General features: G+C 35.3%; 1 pseudogene; it reads right to left on the bottom strand.

Moving 5' to 3' along the window:
* Positions 1–534: 534 nt before the first annotated feature.
* Positions 535–13,640, bottom strand: LOC149202764 (uncharacterized; annotated as a pseudogene).
* Between the last annotated feature and the right edge of the window lie 3,406 nt (positions 13,641–17,046).

A 17,046-nucleotide genomic window follows, 5' to 3' on the forward strand; every position in this document is an offset into this window, starting at 1 on the left:
CAAAGAAGGTTGCAAGCCAATCCTATAATCCCAAATGAGAATGAATCCAACTCTCAAGGATATAGTCAAAGAAGAACTATAAAAGTTGTTGTTTGTAGGATTCATTTACCCTATCTCAAACAGCGAGTGGGTTTATTCTTTGGTGTTGGTTCTAAGAAAATTGGAAGTGGAGGATTTGTGTCGATTGAAGAGAGTTAAATAAAGCAACAAAGAATGACCATTTACCTCTACCTTTCATTGACCAAGTAGGGGTTGCTGACTAGGTGTACCTACAACTTCAACTTTTAAAATTTTAGTTGTTTGGAAAATCAATCAGAACATGATATTCCAATAATACGATATCATGTTTGAGTGAAACAAAATGTGTTGGATTCATATCACCGAGATCTATTGAATCGTACAAGTTTCGAGCATTTTTTAGCACTTTGAATTTTGAGAACAAAACTGATCCTTTGGATCAGTCCTCCCCATTGGAAGCCTTTGGATTTCCAAAAGATCATTTTCAGTCAACAATTAGATGAGGATACACTTCCCTCACCCTTCCAACCTCAATCCATTTGGTTTGTTTGTTTTTGTCACCTTCAGCTCTTCATGAATGTACTTCAGTTTTGAAGTCTTTGTCTTTCTGTCAAATATAGGGCCTTGCTGTAATTATTCAAGATGTTTTTATGAGAAACATTATTCTAAAGAAATATGAACATTCTCTCCTCGACCTTCAATCAAAGGAAAATTAATCAATTTCAAATTCATTTCACCTTGAGCACTGTGGTCATAACGATGCTTAGCATGTCTAGCCTTACACTTGGATCAACTCTTTACCATATGTGATTGCCACCACCATGCACCATCCTTCTTCAAAGCCAAAACATTATGAAACCCACAAGAAGATGTTTTGGGACCAATTTCCTCTTTGTCAAATAACCTTGGCATTTTAGTTTTTACCTCTACATGCTTTAACACTGACATCTTGTTCACACCGATGTTCAACAATGCAACATCGTGCTGCAATTGCACTTCATTTTGTTTACCACTTTTAGGAGGAAATTTGTTAGACTCCTGAAACATCTTATCAGATGAGTTATAAACCTCAATATCAGATTTAAAACTTGATTCATAGCCTTGAAAGGCTTTAGGCTCCTCAACATCTTTGTTCTTGAAGATTAACACTGCAAAATTCTGACTAGCATTAACAATCCTCTTCATTTGTCCAACATTAACAAGAGACAAACTCAATTGCTTGTTATGCACTCTAACAATGTACTCAATCCCATTTTTGAACAAATGATATTTGTTCTCATGGCGATGAAAAATATATCTCCTATCATAAATATATGGACTTCCCAAAATAATACCACATATATCAAGCATAAATACATCAAGTTCAACCTCATCAAGAATGTTTGTATTGATTGCAAATCTAAGTATGCATTTCTTTGTCATCTGCAATTTTTCATTCTCACATTCTCAACCTAAAGGATAAGGTTTAGGAAGAGGAATGGTTTCTAAATTCAACTTCTTGACAATGTTGTATGAGATAAGATTTGCTTGTGAACCACTATCAAAACAGTGTATCTATCTTGGTATGTTTTGAAATAACTCTAATGTGGAAAAGCTATATTCTTGTTTTTTCATATTGAGTATCATTGAGGCAATTTAAAGAACTAGTAATTGTAATTTCCTTACCTCTGAAACCCATGGTTGTGATTTTTTTTCATCCCCAAAATCAAAACCTAAATATTGGTGTGTAGTTGTAGCAATGTTGTCTTTCTCATTGTTATTAAAAATTTTGGGTCTCATTTAAGGACGAAGTTTCCAACAATGGTGTTCATCATGGCCTACTTTAGAACAATTTTTACATGTGATTTTTTCTCCTTCTTTCTTTACTGCAACATTTTTCATATCCTTGCCTTTAAATTTCCCTTTTCCTTTTTCTCCACTCTTGAATGACTTCTCACTAGTGCCTTCAGAATTTCCCTCTTGCCTCTAAATGACTTACCTATACACAATCTTCATCTAGTTTTGTAGGGTTAAACATCAAAATCGTATGTTTGAAGTAGCTACATGATCATGTATTGGAGCAAAGTATATTTAGAGGACAAATCTATACCTATAATCAAAGCTCTTTTCCTAAACTCTTGAGCATAGTATTACACATTTTCCACCTTAACTTGTCTTAAGTTTTTCCAATACATAATATATTTTTTCATGTATGCTAGTGGATAAAATTGCCTTCTTATTGCAACAGCAAAATCATTTGAATAGGGTAAAACCTTACCATGTTTGTTCATGTCCTCTTGAGTTTTGGCTTCCCACCAAATAAATTCTTCACCTCCCAATCTAAGAAAAGCAAGCTGAATTTTGGTCTCATCATATTTGATTCTTTGTTTCCTACAATACACTTCAATTGATGAATCCAATCATTTAATTTCTCAGCATCTACCTCCCCATTGTACATAAGAAATTCAAACTTAATATCAAGCCTTAGAAAAGGAGTTTTACCATGTCCTTTTAGAGAATTTGGGGGTGTTTGTGAAAGGGTAGAAGTAGAATATGAGGATGATGGAGGTGAACGTGGTGGCTTTTCACCATTCCCTCCATTCCCTTTTGGAGGCTTGTCTCCTTTTTCTCCATCTTCTTTTGGAGGTTTTGAACTTCATCCTTGAAACCTTGCATTTCTCTCTTCATAAAGAACCTTTACCATTTCAAACATCTCAAATAATTCTTTTCTAAAATTTCTTTCATCTTCAAACATCCATTAAGGACCTTCTTCATGTGTAGTGACTATTGAAGATTGAGGTGTGTTTGTTCTCCTTGAAATAATTTGAGAACTTGGGTCCACACTTATCAGAATAAAAAAAACACTTCCAAACAAATCAAACCTTCACATAAATATGATGCTATGATACAAAAATGATTTGAATATGTAAACATGAAGATTTTTAACAATTTTCAAGTGAAAATTATATGTGTTTTCGGTAGAGGATCAATTTATTAAACACATAAAACAAGTGAATTTAACCATAATTTATATCCAAATAAAGACACAATAAGCATATCTGGAGCACATAACACAAAACATGATAAATGAGTTCACCCCTCTCCTCAGCTACATCTTCTAATCCATCTTCCAATGCAATGCCTCTTTCATTAAGTTCTCAAAATTTTGTTTACATTCTTTTACATTACTCAAACAGAAAAATTGATGTCTCCAATGAATCCAACACTGTCAAAAACCCCCATCTATGTTATTTTTGTAGCTCATTTGGCAAAAAATTGAGTAAGGTATGCATGTTACATGTTTTTCCCAAAATATATGCCTAGTAATCCGACAATTCGACCCAAATTTGGCTTGAGTGCCACAAACCCAGAATCGGCATGCAAATCTGGCCTATAATCATGCCTGATGGGTGAAATTGTAGGACAATTAAACTTTCCTCTAACACACAGATCATAGAAATTAGGGTCACCTGGGGACCACATGCCCATGGGTCGGGGCTAATCGCCCACCCTCGTTATTCAGGGCCCCAATGACTAGGTCCTAGTTACCACACGCACATAGGACTGGGCCTGGTGCCAAATTCTCTTCACTAAGGGCTGATTTAACAAGTGCATTTCATTTAGGGTTGCTGGTGTGATCATAAGCTACCGCATATGGCCTAGGGCTTCCCCCCCTCTAATCCTGTGCTCCTAGTTACATTGGGGTCATATGACCCTGGGGCTGGCCCCCAATTAACTTCGACCTTGACTTGGGCTTTGACTACATTATGTGTATGGGTTTGTGGCCCTGGGTCGGGCTAAGGACTAGCCCCTTTGCCGCTCGGCCTTTGGTCCTGTGGGCAGTGGGGTGACTAGGGGCTAGGGCTTAGCCCAACCCCCTCCCCCAACTATGCACTTTGGAAACTTCAAATAGTGGTCTGTGACCACTATGGTCAAGAACTAAAGTCTGGTGCCACAGTGTAGGCATGTTGTTGTTCGATGGAGGCCACAAGTTGGAATCCCATGGATGGAGTTCAGTCTCATACCAAAAATATTCAGATAAGATGCATCCATGTGGAAGCCACCAATTGGACCACGTGGCTCTCCCTCATTGCTCTAGCACTCAACCAATGAACCATTAAAAACCACCACACACGAGCCAATAGGAATGAGACAAGTGTCATCCAACCATACATCCTCATAAACACAGTCACCTACCGAGTGATATGCCCATTCAACGTACAGACTATTTAGTGGGTGTACCTGCAACTTCAACTTTTAAAATTATAGTTGTTCGGAAAATCGACCAGAACACGATATCGGGAGCAAATGACATCAATTTTGAATGAAACGATTTGCGTTGGATTCGGATCACCGAGATCTATCCAATTGGAGAAGTTTCAAGAATTTTTAGCACTTTGAATTTTGAGCACTAAACTAATCCCTTGGACCATTATTAGAAGATTTTATTTATAATAAAAGAAGGTAGAGACAACAACAATGGTGGTTTTCTCCCAAATCCAGTTTCCTCCTAAAATCCTGATGTCCATGTGCGTTGATGTGTGTGTTATGGTTTATCTACCCTTTACTACTCTACATAATAAATGTCTAATGAAATAATGATGCAATGATTAAATTAACAACTAATGGAAATTGTAAAAAAATGATAATCTACATATACACGGATTTTATTCACTGAAGGTGCATAAACATGCAAGTTGTTTGAATAACGGTAGCATACATAAATGTGAATTTGAATTTCAAGATTAAGTGAACTAAAACCAATGTTTCACCTCCCTTCACCCAATTATTTTTCTTAACAATTAGTATCAGAGCAGGTAGAAGCTTAACCAACTAAGAGTGGATGAGGGACCATGGGAAGGAAGCAAAAGAGAAAGGCATATCAAAGGGAGAAATTACTTTAGGAAAATTGTGAAAGTGAAAGTGATATATCACATGTAGTGAAAATTATAATTATTTTTTTTTGCATAATTTATCCTTTAAACTTTATATGTTTTATTTTTAAAGACGGTTATTTCTTTTTTTATCATTTATTAGTACTTAATACCTATAGCTATTATCAACTTTAGGGTGAAATATGATGTCTCAAATATTATTATTGATGAAGTAACAATATCATTATAATTTAAAATCATAAATGTTAAATAATTATTAATATTATTATTGCTAATAACATTAAACAAGAAAATTAATTGTGCTGCTGGGAGTCTTCGATTCTGGCCCTTTTCACAGAGAATAGAGAGGTTGAGACCAGTTCGATGTCATTTCTGGCCTTTTTCACTGAACTAGGCAAAGAGTTGGAGGCCAATTTGATAGGCGACTGCTCAAAGTGAGGCTGGTTTTTTGGTAGGTACACTCTCTGCACCATAAAATTTTGAGAAACTCTGCCAGTGGAGGCAAATATAGCATGCGTAAGCTGCTGTCCTACAACAGGATACTGAAAGCTCTCTGTTGGCCGGCTATTTACAATGGAATTCAATTTGCTTGCAGTTCGCTCATCCCTATGGGCAGTCTGATGGCCTCCCAATGCCTTAGAACTGTAGAACACTTTTGAGCAATAGCGGCGACTAAAGACGCAGCCCATAGGGCTAAAATTCTTATTTCATAACTTGAATTATAAGTTACGGTAAATCTCTTATTAAAATGAAAAAATATATACTAAGTCATTATATTTTTTATAAAAAGATAAAGAATATGAATAATATATTATATTCTTAAAATAATATTTATTATAATTTAATAAATATATTAAATGTTATTGTAGACATATTATTTGATTAGATTTAATAACACATTACATTTTAGATGGAAAATGTGGGCGGGCTAGGGAACGTGGATATGGAGAGGAGAGAGACGTGTTTATATTTAAATATGTTTGGAGATTCTAAATTTTGATTTTGTATTTTTTTAACTATTGTGGTTCATATTTATTAATTTTATAAAATTTTAAATAAAAATAATTAAATTTAATTTAGTGTTTTTTTGTATGTTTGGCAGGTTTACATCTTCATCGTCTCCAGCATGTCACTCCAATTCGGGGGAGGAAATTGAACAATGACTTCACATCAAGGAATGTCTTAATAGAGGCCTACATCTTCATCCCCCATAAGGCGGGGAAATTGAACGAGTGATTTCACATCAATGAATGTCTTAATAGAGGACTACATCCTTCATCCGCCAATAGTGGTGAAATTGAACTGGTGACTTTGCATCAAGGAGTGCTCTAATAGAGCACCTGATCTCCATCTATCCAAGACCCCTAACAAATTTTGTATTTTAAATTAAATTAAATTCGCTATTTTATTGTTCTTATGTTAAATTAATTAAAATTAAAAAATCAATAAAATTATTTATATCTCCATACTAATATATATATATATATATATATCTAAATTATACAAATCAAGTCACCTGACTCAGGCTTTTAGATTCTATAAGGCTTCTGCTTTCTGTGCATAATCCTAATATCAATGATTTCAATGGAGTGATTGTAGGTGGTTTGAGTACTCCAATTTTCCCCAATTTGTGAAGAAATTTGATGATGTCATGAAAACAATGGTTCGTGCCAATCAATCCTTTCTAATGGCTCTTAGAGAGAGGCCTAATTGTAAAGTTTATGGGCTTATGGTTTCAACTTGTTCTTTTAACCTCTGGGTGGATAAAAATTGGAGACCCATGATTTAAGGGAAGCTTTATGTTTCCTTATTTTTGAGGGTTTTTTTGTCTTTCCTCTTGAAAAGGAAGTAGATAGAGATCTAATTTTTCCAGGTTGGCCATATTTAATGGGGGCTCAAAATTTGTATCTAAATTGATATAGATAGTATTTTAACCCAAAAAAGATGGTTATTAGTTGTTCTTATTTGGGTTAAATTTCCATATTTTCCCATTCACTCACTATTGGAATGAGGAAAAGTTTAGGAACATTGGAAATGATATGGGCCACTATATCGATTAGGTGGAACCATGAGAAGGTATGCAATATTGTGCTAAAATTTGTCTAGAAACGAATATTGATAAGGGACTCCGGATGGAAATAATTATTAGGCAGTGGAATATGATCAACCACCATTTAAATGTAAGAACTATTATGAATATCAAGATTTTTCTCGAAAATGCACAAAAATAGAAGAAATCCAAAAGACTAATGAAGAAGGAGAACAATGACAGAAAACAAAGAAAAGGGTACCTCAAGCTTAATACAACGAGAAGGACATACGAAAAAAAAGGATTGGGACGTAAAGGCCCTCGCTAGGCCAAATAAAAAAAATTCCGAAGTTTAAGAATTCTAGTCTAGAAATAAAACATATTTGGCACAAAAGAAGTTTTCCGCCAATCAAGAAGACAAAGAAGGGGAAATCCTCGATCCATTGTACAAAGATATCCACCTGGTATACTCCTAACACATGATTTTTGCGGGTCAAAATCACATGCCTCCCCTCAATCATCTTCCAATTCAAGAAAATTTAGTCACTGATGAAGAGGTTGCATTAAAAGAGGTCCAGGGATTTCATTCCGCTAAACATACCAAGAACCATAAGGAATCTTCAGTTTATGGATTTACAAATGAAAATTTATAGGGTGAAAAGGTAATCCATGAGAGGTCACATAAAAAGGTAGGTCATTGCAGTAATAGAGATCTTAGGAATGCATATGTAGAGACAGATAAGGAGATAGACTCTTGAAGGTCATTAGAAGAGGCCTTTCAGACAACCCTTAAACAAGCCCAAGGCAAGGATTTTGAGGAAAATAATAACAAGCCACACCTACAAAGATGTTGAAAGGGAAGGAAAGTGATATTGCACCCACAAAAATGGTTGAAAATGATCATGCTTCTTCCTCTCCATCCTTCTCAGAAGTGTTAAATAAAAACTTAGGTTCCATCTCTCATTTGACAAGAGGTAGAAAAGACCACAAGTAAATAAACTCCAACTCCCAAAAATCTTAAGGCTTTCTAGATTTAATGGGAGTGTCTTTCGATCATTCTTGACCATGTTCTGTTTTGTAATAGTTTATGTAAAGGGCCAAAATATGTAATCCAAGCTCCTATTAGTTAGTATGTTTTCTAAATTTGTCATATTTTTTAAAGTATTTTGGCATATTTATGCATATAGGCATAATGCTATAGATATCAAAGAAATCATACTCTTTGATCCATTGGGAATTCCAATGAATTAGTAGTAGATGAAAAATTTTCAATTTTACATTGTAATGAATTATTATGTGTATTCATAGAGATTGTTGTATAACTACATTCAAGTGTAGATATGATAAATTAGAGTGACAATTAAATTGGATCTACAAGCAATTGTGTAACCATGTGCTCTTATATATATATATATATATATATATATATATATATATATATATATATATATATATATATATATAGATAGATAGATAACAGTGACTATTAAACTATATATTTATAAATAAAATGAAGATATCAATATGGAAAAACCCTCATACAAAATTAGTGGAAAATTTATGAAACATTTTTGGCAATGAAAGACTGAATACTTGAAGTATTCCTGTAAATTGAATAAACTATGCAATTTGTTTGTGAGTCTAGCAAAATCGAAATATTAGTTACTATAACTTACATATTAATGTATCCACATTAATATGGACGTATAATTGAATCATATAATACTTCTATAATTCATATAAGAAGGGAAATTCTAGAGAAATAAGTAGGTAGTAAAGTAGTGATTAGACTATTCATTTAACAACGATTTTTATGATCACTTCAAAAATACCACAAAGTTATTTTAATCAAGAATAATACAGTAACTAGTGAAAAGCTTAGGGTTGATACCCAAAAAAACATTTCTGTTATTACAATAGAAATATTTGTATGTATGTGAGTGTGTGCATGTTTGTGTTTTCACAAACAAAAAAAGGTTGTAAAATGGTTTAGAATCATAAATACAAAACACAAATATAAAATAGTATGTAATGATATGAGTTAATAATAAAACACTAAATGAAACGAGAAAGATAACAAAACTTATCAAGCCCGTGTATTAGAAGTTTGCGATAATACCAATACTATTAGAAATCAATGTATTATATATGTGTTCACTTGTTAATTTTTCAATTCATACCACTTTAAATATGCTCTAACTCATAGTAGAAAATACACGTATGAGTACAAAACTGAATACTAAAATCCAAGCTTATATATATATATATATATATATATATATATATATATATATATATATATAGATATATAGATATATATAGGGCCATTGGAAATGGATTACGTAACAAGTTATCAACCATTGCTAATTGAAAATAACCATATGAAAATTATTATAGTGTTCATAGACCAGAACATCATGAGTAATAATAACCCATGCAAACCAAATAAGGAAGAATGAATTACTTTTATTGTAGTCATAATAACAATTTAGAAGTTTGTTGAAAATAAATATCCCATGTCTAAGGCTTAATGGAAAAGAGAAGAATTAACACTAAAACAAAATGGTACATTTGAAAATCCTCGACAAGTGTCTACAACTTCTAAGGCTCTTGATCTTGGTATAAAAGTCATAACCCTTGCAGAGTTAACATTTTAGTAAGAAACCATGACATGCGTTTATTACATGAAATGATCCATTGTAGCATTCCGTAGTGGTTTTAGGAAGACTCAAAGAAAAAATAAAGATGTGTAACCTGTATACTAAATAAGTCTAAGTCAAATCCAACACTAAATTGAATGCCCTTGGTATGAATTGAACTAGTGCATTGTTCTTCCTACAGACCATACCTATAACCATTGATAAACATGAGAGAATTACTATTTTGAAGAAAGAGATATAACGTCATAACGATATATATAAGGAATTTTGAACGAGATAATCATAACTAAGAATAAGAACAAAAATGCCATCCTTTATCGACTTTTGGATGCCAGAATAAGACCCATCAATACTATAATCTAAGAAGATAATCTAAGAAGAATAACACTCATGTACAGGAAATGATAATGAAAAATATAAAGTATCAAAACATCATAACTAACACTTTTGTTCCTTGGTCAACGGTAGCCATAACTAAAATAGACATCAAATCTTCACTACTAAGATATTAGAACACAATAAAGAAAAACCTCGAATCCCTATAGAAAATGAGAAAAGGGCATTTTCTCTCTTTGAAAAAGAAGTAAACTATCTAACAAAGAGAAACCAATCAAATCTTACACAAACATTCATTAAATCCAAAGCACAAGAAATAATCAGATTCCAACTCTAGTTACGCCTTGAAAACAATGTGAGCGTTTAAATTGCAATACTGAAGAAAAAACCCGAAATCATACCAATGAAAAATGGGAGATAAAATATAAAGTAACGTATGTTATGAGCCATGGAATCACTAGGCTAGGGATCCAAAATAACATAGAGTTCTCTGTGACATAGATAAGATTCTAGTGAAGCTTCTGAAATGAAAATAGGAGAAGGAATGAGAAACATTGATAGATAATAACAAGGAATGAGAACAATATAACAAACTGCGTGAAATTTCCTGTTGGATGGCCCATCCAACAAATCTATGAAATGAATGAAAAATGGATTCCTGGGAAATGGACATGTTTAATTACAAAGGACTATTATAATGAAAGAAGTATTACTAAGTACCTTTAGATAGCAGAGCAACGCTCTGCTCACGAGAGACCAAGTGAAAAATAGATAAATGATTTGAAAGGTCAGGGAGAGTTTATTTTATTTTGATAAATCCTAACCATTTTCCCCCATTTGATCATAAAATCAAATCGCGTCCTTTGAAGGTGTGCGATCTAGGTGAACCATGTGACTTCACATGGATTGGAGTCACATGGATTATGTGAAATCATACCTAGTGTAACGTTTGGGCCATCCAAATTTCAATATTCTGAGAACAATTAACATAAATTCCTATACGAAAAGTTTATAATAGTGAATGATTAACCCTACAATAAATCAATGATTTTATATGTATATACTAAGGGCATAGAGTAACAATATGACTTCTTATTAGTCCCTGCCATCTGGCATTCGGCAGGGACTATTGTAATCGATCGGCAGGGACTTAGCATTAGTTTCAAGTTCTATTACTGTGCTATACTGTGCTTATTACAAAGTTTTCTCAAACGCTCTCAAACGCGCTGTGCCGGATAACCAAACTTTACCAAACTTTTATTTCGAACTTAACTTTTGCCATCTTATTTGGCCTCTTCCCGAGGCGGAAGAGGCCCGACCATAGCTTAAATGGGTTTTAAGCCTGCTGCATTCTGGCTAACCGTTAACGGGTTTGAACTAATGCCAGCATTAAATCTGAGGCAGTTTATGTTCTTATTGCATTTGAGCTATCTGAGGAGGCTGAACCGGTTGATATCGTTGTTGCAATGTGTCACTCTGCATGCAGAACAGATGTTGTCTTTCTTGCCTCTTTGCTGTGATACATTCCCCGCCCACTTTCCCTTGCTGCATGAATTCCTCGAGCTGCTTCCCTGTGGGAGGATAGGAGTGGAGAAAGACTAATAGCTGGAGCTGGAAGCTGGACCGTGGGAGGATAGGAGTGGAGAAAGACTAATAGCTGGAGGAACGCCTGAACAACTCTCAAATGCTGAGACTGTGGCGGGATTTCTGTGCAGAGGACGCAGAACAACTCTCAAATGCTGAGACTGTGGCGAGATTTCTGTGCAGAGGGCGCAGATCATTCAGGTAAATCAATTTAAATCCTGCATGTCTATGAATACTTAATTTACATGCATCTACACTGTATAGAGCATTCGATGCTACTTACATATATTTCTGGAAAATATTTATGCAAAATTCAAATGAAACGGATCGTATGATAAGCTTTATCGAGCGTTTGAAGACAATAAGCTATGAATACTTCTTTTACATAGATTTATAGAGCATTCAATGCTTCTTCTACATATTTACTTCTGAACGAATTTCGAATAATTTCATTTCCATAGAAATTTCTACAAAACTACTGAAATTATTTAAAGTTCAAAAAATTTCATTCACAGTTACCTCCTTGCAGGTCTTGGTCGTAGCTTTTATGGAGATTTGCCTGTACGCGTATATCATGATAAGTATGTTATAGGCATTATCTGTTTCCTTCGGAATTTTCCATTTCCCTTTAATACGTTCAGGATTGGTAACAAGTCCAATCTCCACTCAAACACCGATGAATAATCAGCCCTGAAGTCCAAAATCCAGAACAAGTTGGTTGTGACTGGATTAAAACCCATCATACATACCAATTAGTTGTTGTGATTATAACAAGCTACAGGAATATAAAAGAAAAAGGATTATCAACCAAAAAAGCTAGCAATGCATGATATCAAAACACAGTGACACACTAAAAATAGCCCAAAAATGAAAGCAAGGAGTTTCCATAAAGGTGGGTAATTGTGTACATACCTCAATGGAATCGACTGTAAGTAAGAGGACAATAGTTTTCTCGCAAAATCTTTGTTTCTCCTCTGCATCCCTGCACAGATGCCGACGATAGGCATAGTTTGTGAATAGAGATCTAAGCTCCTTCAACTTGGCCTTTGCTATAGCAAGGTCTCGTAGGCTACGAAGGTTTTGGGAACGACGAACCAGATATTCCCGAAAGCAGGTCTGAATGATCACAGCAGCATCCTGGGGAGACAACTCCTTCTGCTTCCCCTTACAACTGAGTTGACCAGTTGCTGCAGCTCTCCTTTTGGCCAACACACCCTGCCATGTTACACACAAATAGTTGTCAGCAAAAGAAGACCAAGAACAAGTAATGTGTTTGACAACATTTTCAACATAAGTTTCATCTTTGTCTTGCCTGGATTTTCTTACACGCCTCATCATCATCTGAGTGGCTGCTACTGCTACTGTTGCTCCCACCGCCTTCTTCAAGTGGAATGACTCGGATCTTAGCATCTCAAGACTTGTTATCATTGATAACAGTATATTTTTCAACTCGAATGGTTTTGAACTCCCCCTGTCGCGCTCCAGGAATTGTTATTGTGATGGGATCGGTGACTTTATTCTTAGATTCTTCCCATTTGTATGAAATCTTGCCCTTCACACCATTATCCCCCTTCCATTCTTGCTTTAAGGACTTCTTCACAGTACATGCACATGGCAGTGGCTTTGCTTTTTCAGGTTTAGTTTCCTTCTTGGCCTTCAAATCCTTGAGATTTTCCACACTCATCTCCATCACTGTCATTCGATCAGCCAGGTCCTTCACGAATTCATCCCTGCGGAACTGAGCTTTCTCTATTATTCTTTGAACAGCGAATGAATCCCCACGTCCTCCTGTGGTCTGTCGAAACCTGCGAATGGTTTTGTGAGAAGGAGTTGTCTCCATCTCCATTGCTATACGATCTGTGCAGGCAAAGGTGAAGGGCTCCTTCTCTATGGCCTTCTTCACATTCGAATTGAAATCGCAGAGCCATTTCTTTCTGATGGCAAAGAAATCATCCTCCAATGGAAAAGGATTCCACTCTAGGTCTAGGTCTGCAACCATCGATTTTTCAAATATGCGTTTGTGGGTTTCTTCAATCCAGGAAGAGGATGGACTTGAGTAGTAGTATTCCACCCAGCTACAGTGCCCCGGCATATTTGTTTGGGTTGGGTAGGAAGAATGTCACTAAAACACAGAGCAAAGAACTCAGGAGCCGAATAAACTGTTCGAAGAAAAATCTAATCTTGAAGACGAAGGTTTTTTCCGGACATTTTCCTATTCTTCATCTCAAGAAATTTTGGGGAACTTGCCTTTACTTCGCAGAGGAAAGGCCATTGAAATACTGTTGCTGGTGTTCTCAGCTGGGACGCTTGCTTTGCCATTGCTGGTGCCTTTGCTAGCCTAGACATTTGTACTGACCACCAGAATATTCCAATCCACCTTCACACAACGGACACTTTCCAACGGCTCCAAAAAGCATGCATGCCATCGGCACTGGCATTACATTAAAGAGAATCTGTAAGTATATGTCCTTGTAAACAGCGTTAACGCCCTGTGATGTATTTCAGGCCCTGACAAAATTCCCCTCAAACCAAATCAATAACCGAAATTTCTTTTCTTCTCTTTTCCGCCCTTTCCGCACATTGACAAGCTCCACCCTTTTGACGAGCGTATTGACGAGAATGACTGTACAGGAAAGCCAGCCTAAAAGCGAGCCTTAATGGCCATTACACAACCTCTCCTTGAAGTATATAAGTCTACCATCTCGCAAGCAATGAATGTCGGTGCTGAATCCATTATTGTTACCCGGTTGGGGCGGAGGAGATGCTTGCTTGCTCGTGAGGGTGCCATAGACGACTTCTTAACTTCTTGACATCAAGAACCTTTTTTCATTCACAGGAACAACAGACTGCCAAAAAATAGCGAAATACTAAAATGAGAACTTTACAGAGTATCTACAGTAGTCACCACGGAAAACAAGGTTTCCTTCAAGAAATAAGGACTTGCTGTATGAAATCGTGTAAAAACTAAGAAATCCATGGGCAAATCAGCCTCTCAGGGTAAAAAATGTTTACAGTGAGTCTTGCAAATATTATCAGGGCAGCGTACCAGTAATGGCGGTCACTGTAATTCCTGAGTGATTCCCTCTGAACTGAGCTATTCCAACGCAATAACACTTAATTACGGTTACTTTGGCCCAGTGGGAAATGCATGCACTGCTGCTGACACGTGAAATCCATGCAAAAGGCAATATGTGTGTTGGAGCAACTGCTATTCTGCCCCGTTGGATTGGCCCGCGGTGCTGTTGTGAACCGACGATCTCCATCTGCATTCTTTCGGGAAGCTCCAACTCTTGGATTGATGGTGATGGGACATGTGCCACTCAATAATAAACCACCCTCTCATTTGAGTCGAAAATGGATGATAGCTCTAGGCATCATTGCAAATTCTTTCACGTTCATTTTCGCTTTAAAAGCACGCATGCAGATTAATAAACCTGTTTATCTCGACCACGAAGATGTTGGGCTTACATTGTAAAACAATTTTAATATATATGAAATCGCTTCAATACTTCTTACATTGATTTCACACCGAGACAGTCTAGCTAAAGATTCATGATGTTATGCTCTATGTCTGCATCACTGCAGGTATGTCTATTGCACGGTTACATTAGTTTCTATTTTTCAAAAAATACAAGAGTTTGAGATGTGTGTTGAAACAAAGAAATGGAAGGAGAAAACATTGTGGACAGATTTACTAAAAACACAATTAATATATTTTTTTACATAAAATTAAAATATAAACCATATAAATAGTACTCATAAAACTAATAAATACTAAACAACCTATCTAATGTAAACTTTATTCCAAATTTGAAACCATTCTTTTCCTGTTGTGCGAAGCATTATTCCAAATTTGAAACCCTTTTCATGTTGTAGGAGTTATGCATCAGTCTCTGATATTGGGATCAAAGTTGAAACTTGGAAATGGGACGCTTGTATTCTTATCAAGTAATCCGATAAAAAGGCAGATCTGAATTTGTTAATGGAGAGTGAAATTTACTTTATCTTTCCGGGGTCATTTGCTTGTAGCTATAAATTTTCGTAACTTTGTTGACCAATTCTGATTTTTCTGCCTTCTATAGCTGCGCTTTATTATGCAACCACGCCTTCGAGTAGGGGTCAGAGTCGATCTGGTTGCTCCATATGACCCTACCCCTAGGCAGGGACTAGTTGCCTTGCAACTCATCTTGTTTAAATGTATGAGAAGTAACGCTATTCATATGCCGATGATATCAATTAGTAGAAAATTCTGGACCTATGAACATATGATACTGATATACGATATACTCATGATTAAAAATATGAATGATATTGAGAACAAATGAATTTAGTGTTATATGAGTTAGTGTTATATGTTAACGCATATGTTAAAAATGATAATATGGATATATGTAATGATAATATTTATTCATTAATAATGAGTGTTACTAGGTGTGGCTCAGATAAGTGGTAAGTATCGAGATGGGAGGCACCATTTCAACGTGTTTATGGACCAGTGTAAAATCATTGTTGGGAGTTGGGTAATACAATACTCACGATGTGTTTTATGACATGTTATGAATTACCTCTCGAGGATCTATTAACTCTGACAATGTGTCTGTTTACTAAGACATGCGGGTTTTCGTGTAACGCAGATTGTGATTCGAACAAGTGGTGCCAAAGCCAAAGGTCTCAAGTTTGAATGACACCTGACTCATGTTGGGGGGAGATTGTTGGGCATTTGATAGTCAAACGCTCTCTATGTGTTTCATGACATGTGCTTACCCACCTCTCGAGGATCGTTAGAAGATTAGAGGAGTTGAGCAAAAAAAATTCCTTGATAAAGGGAAAGAACAACCTAGAATTTCTAAAACTAGAATGGATAGAATCCTTTCTTCTCTCTCGGAAATAGAAGAGAGAGAATTAAGGAATTCCGGAATTTGGATTCAAATGTGGAAGGAAAGAAGTGACGGAATATCCGTCAATGGGATTGTGGCATGTATAGTTTAGTGATACAGGTGGGTTTTATTCGTTACATTATCAACTTCTAACTATGGTGATGCATATGTTTACTAACACCTACGGGTTTTGGTATAACGACAATCATGATTCCAACAAAGCCAAATGATACAATATTATATACAAATTGTGTCTATGCACTAACATAAAAAGCCAATTGATACAATACTATATAAAAAAAATATGTCGATTCTCTTGGGAATAATTAAGAGATTAAACTAACAATATTTAAGAAGACTATACGGTAAATTATTGTCTCAGTTTCAAATTCACAGTTGGGTAAAGGAATGTAAACCTATACTTTGTGTGAATAAAATAAAAAGGGTAGATTTATTAAATATCAGTAGTAATTAAAATTTTCTTCCTTATTGGGTATTTATAACATTAAATCAATAAATAAAAAATGGCATGGAATTAATAAATGTTACATGCGGCATTAGAGTTGTAGGTTCAAAATTGAGACTTAAGGGTCAACCATAACTAAAAGTATTGTGTAGAAATTATTGTATTATGAAAGGTTAATTGTAATGATGCAGATTAATAAGTT

The sequence above is a fragment of the Pinus tabuliformis genome, chromosome 2_1 (assembly GCF_031772625.1).
Source record: "Pinus tabuliformis cultivar Carrire ecotype Pingquan chromosome 2_1, CPIR1, whole genome shotgun sequence".
Classification (NCBI taxonomy): domain Eukaryota; kingdom Viridiplantae; phylum Streptophyta; class Pinopsida; order Pinales; family Pinaceae; genus Pinus; species Pinus tabuliformis.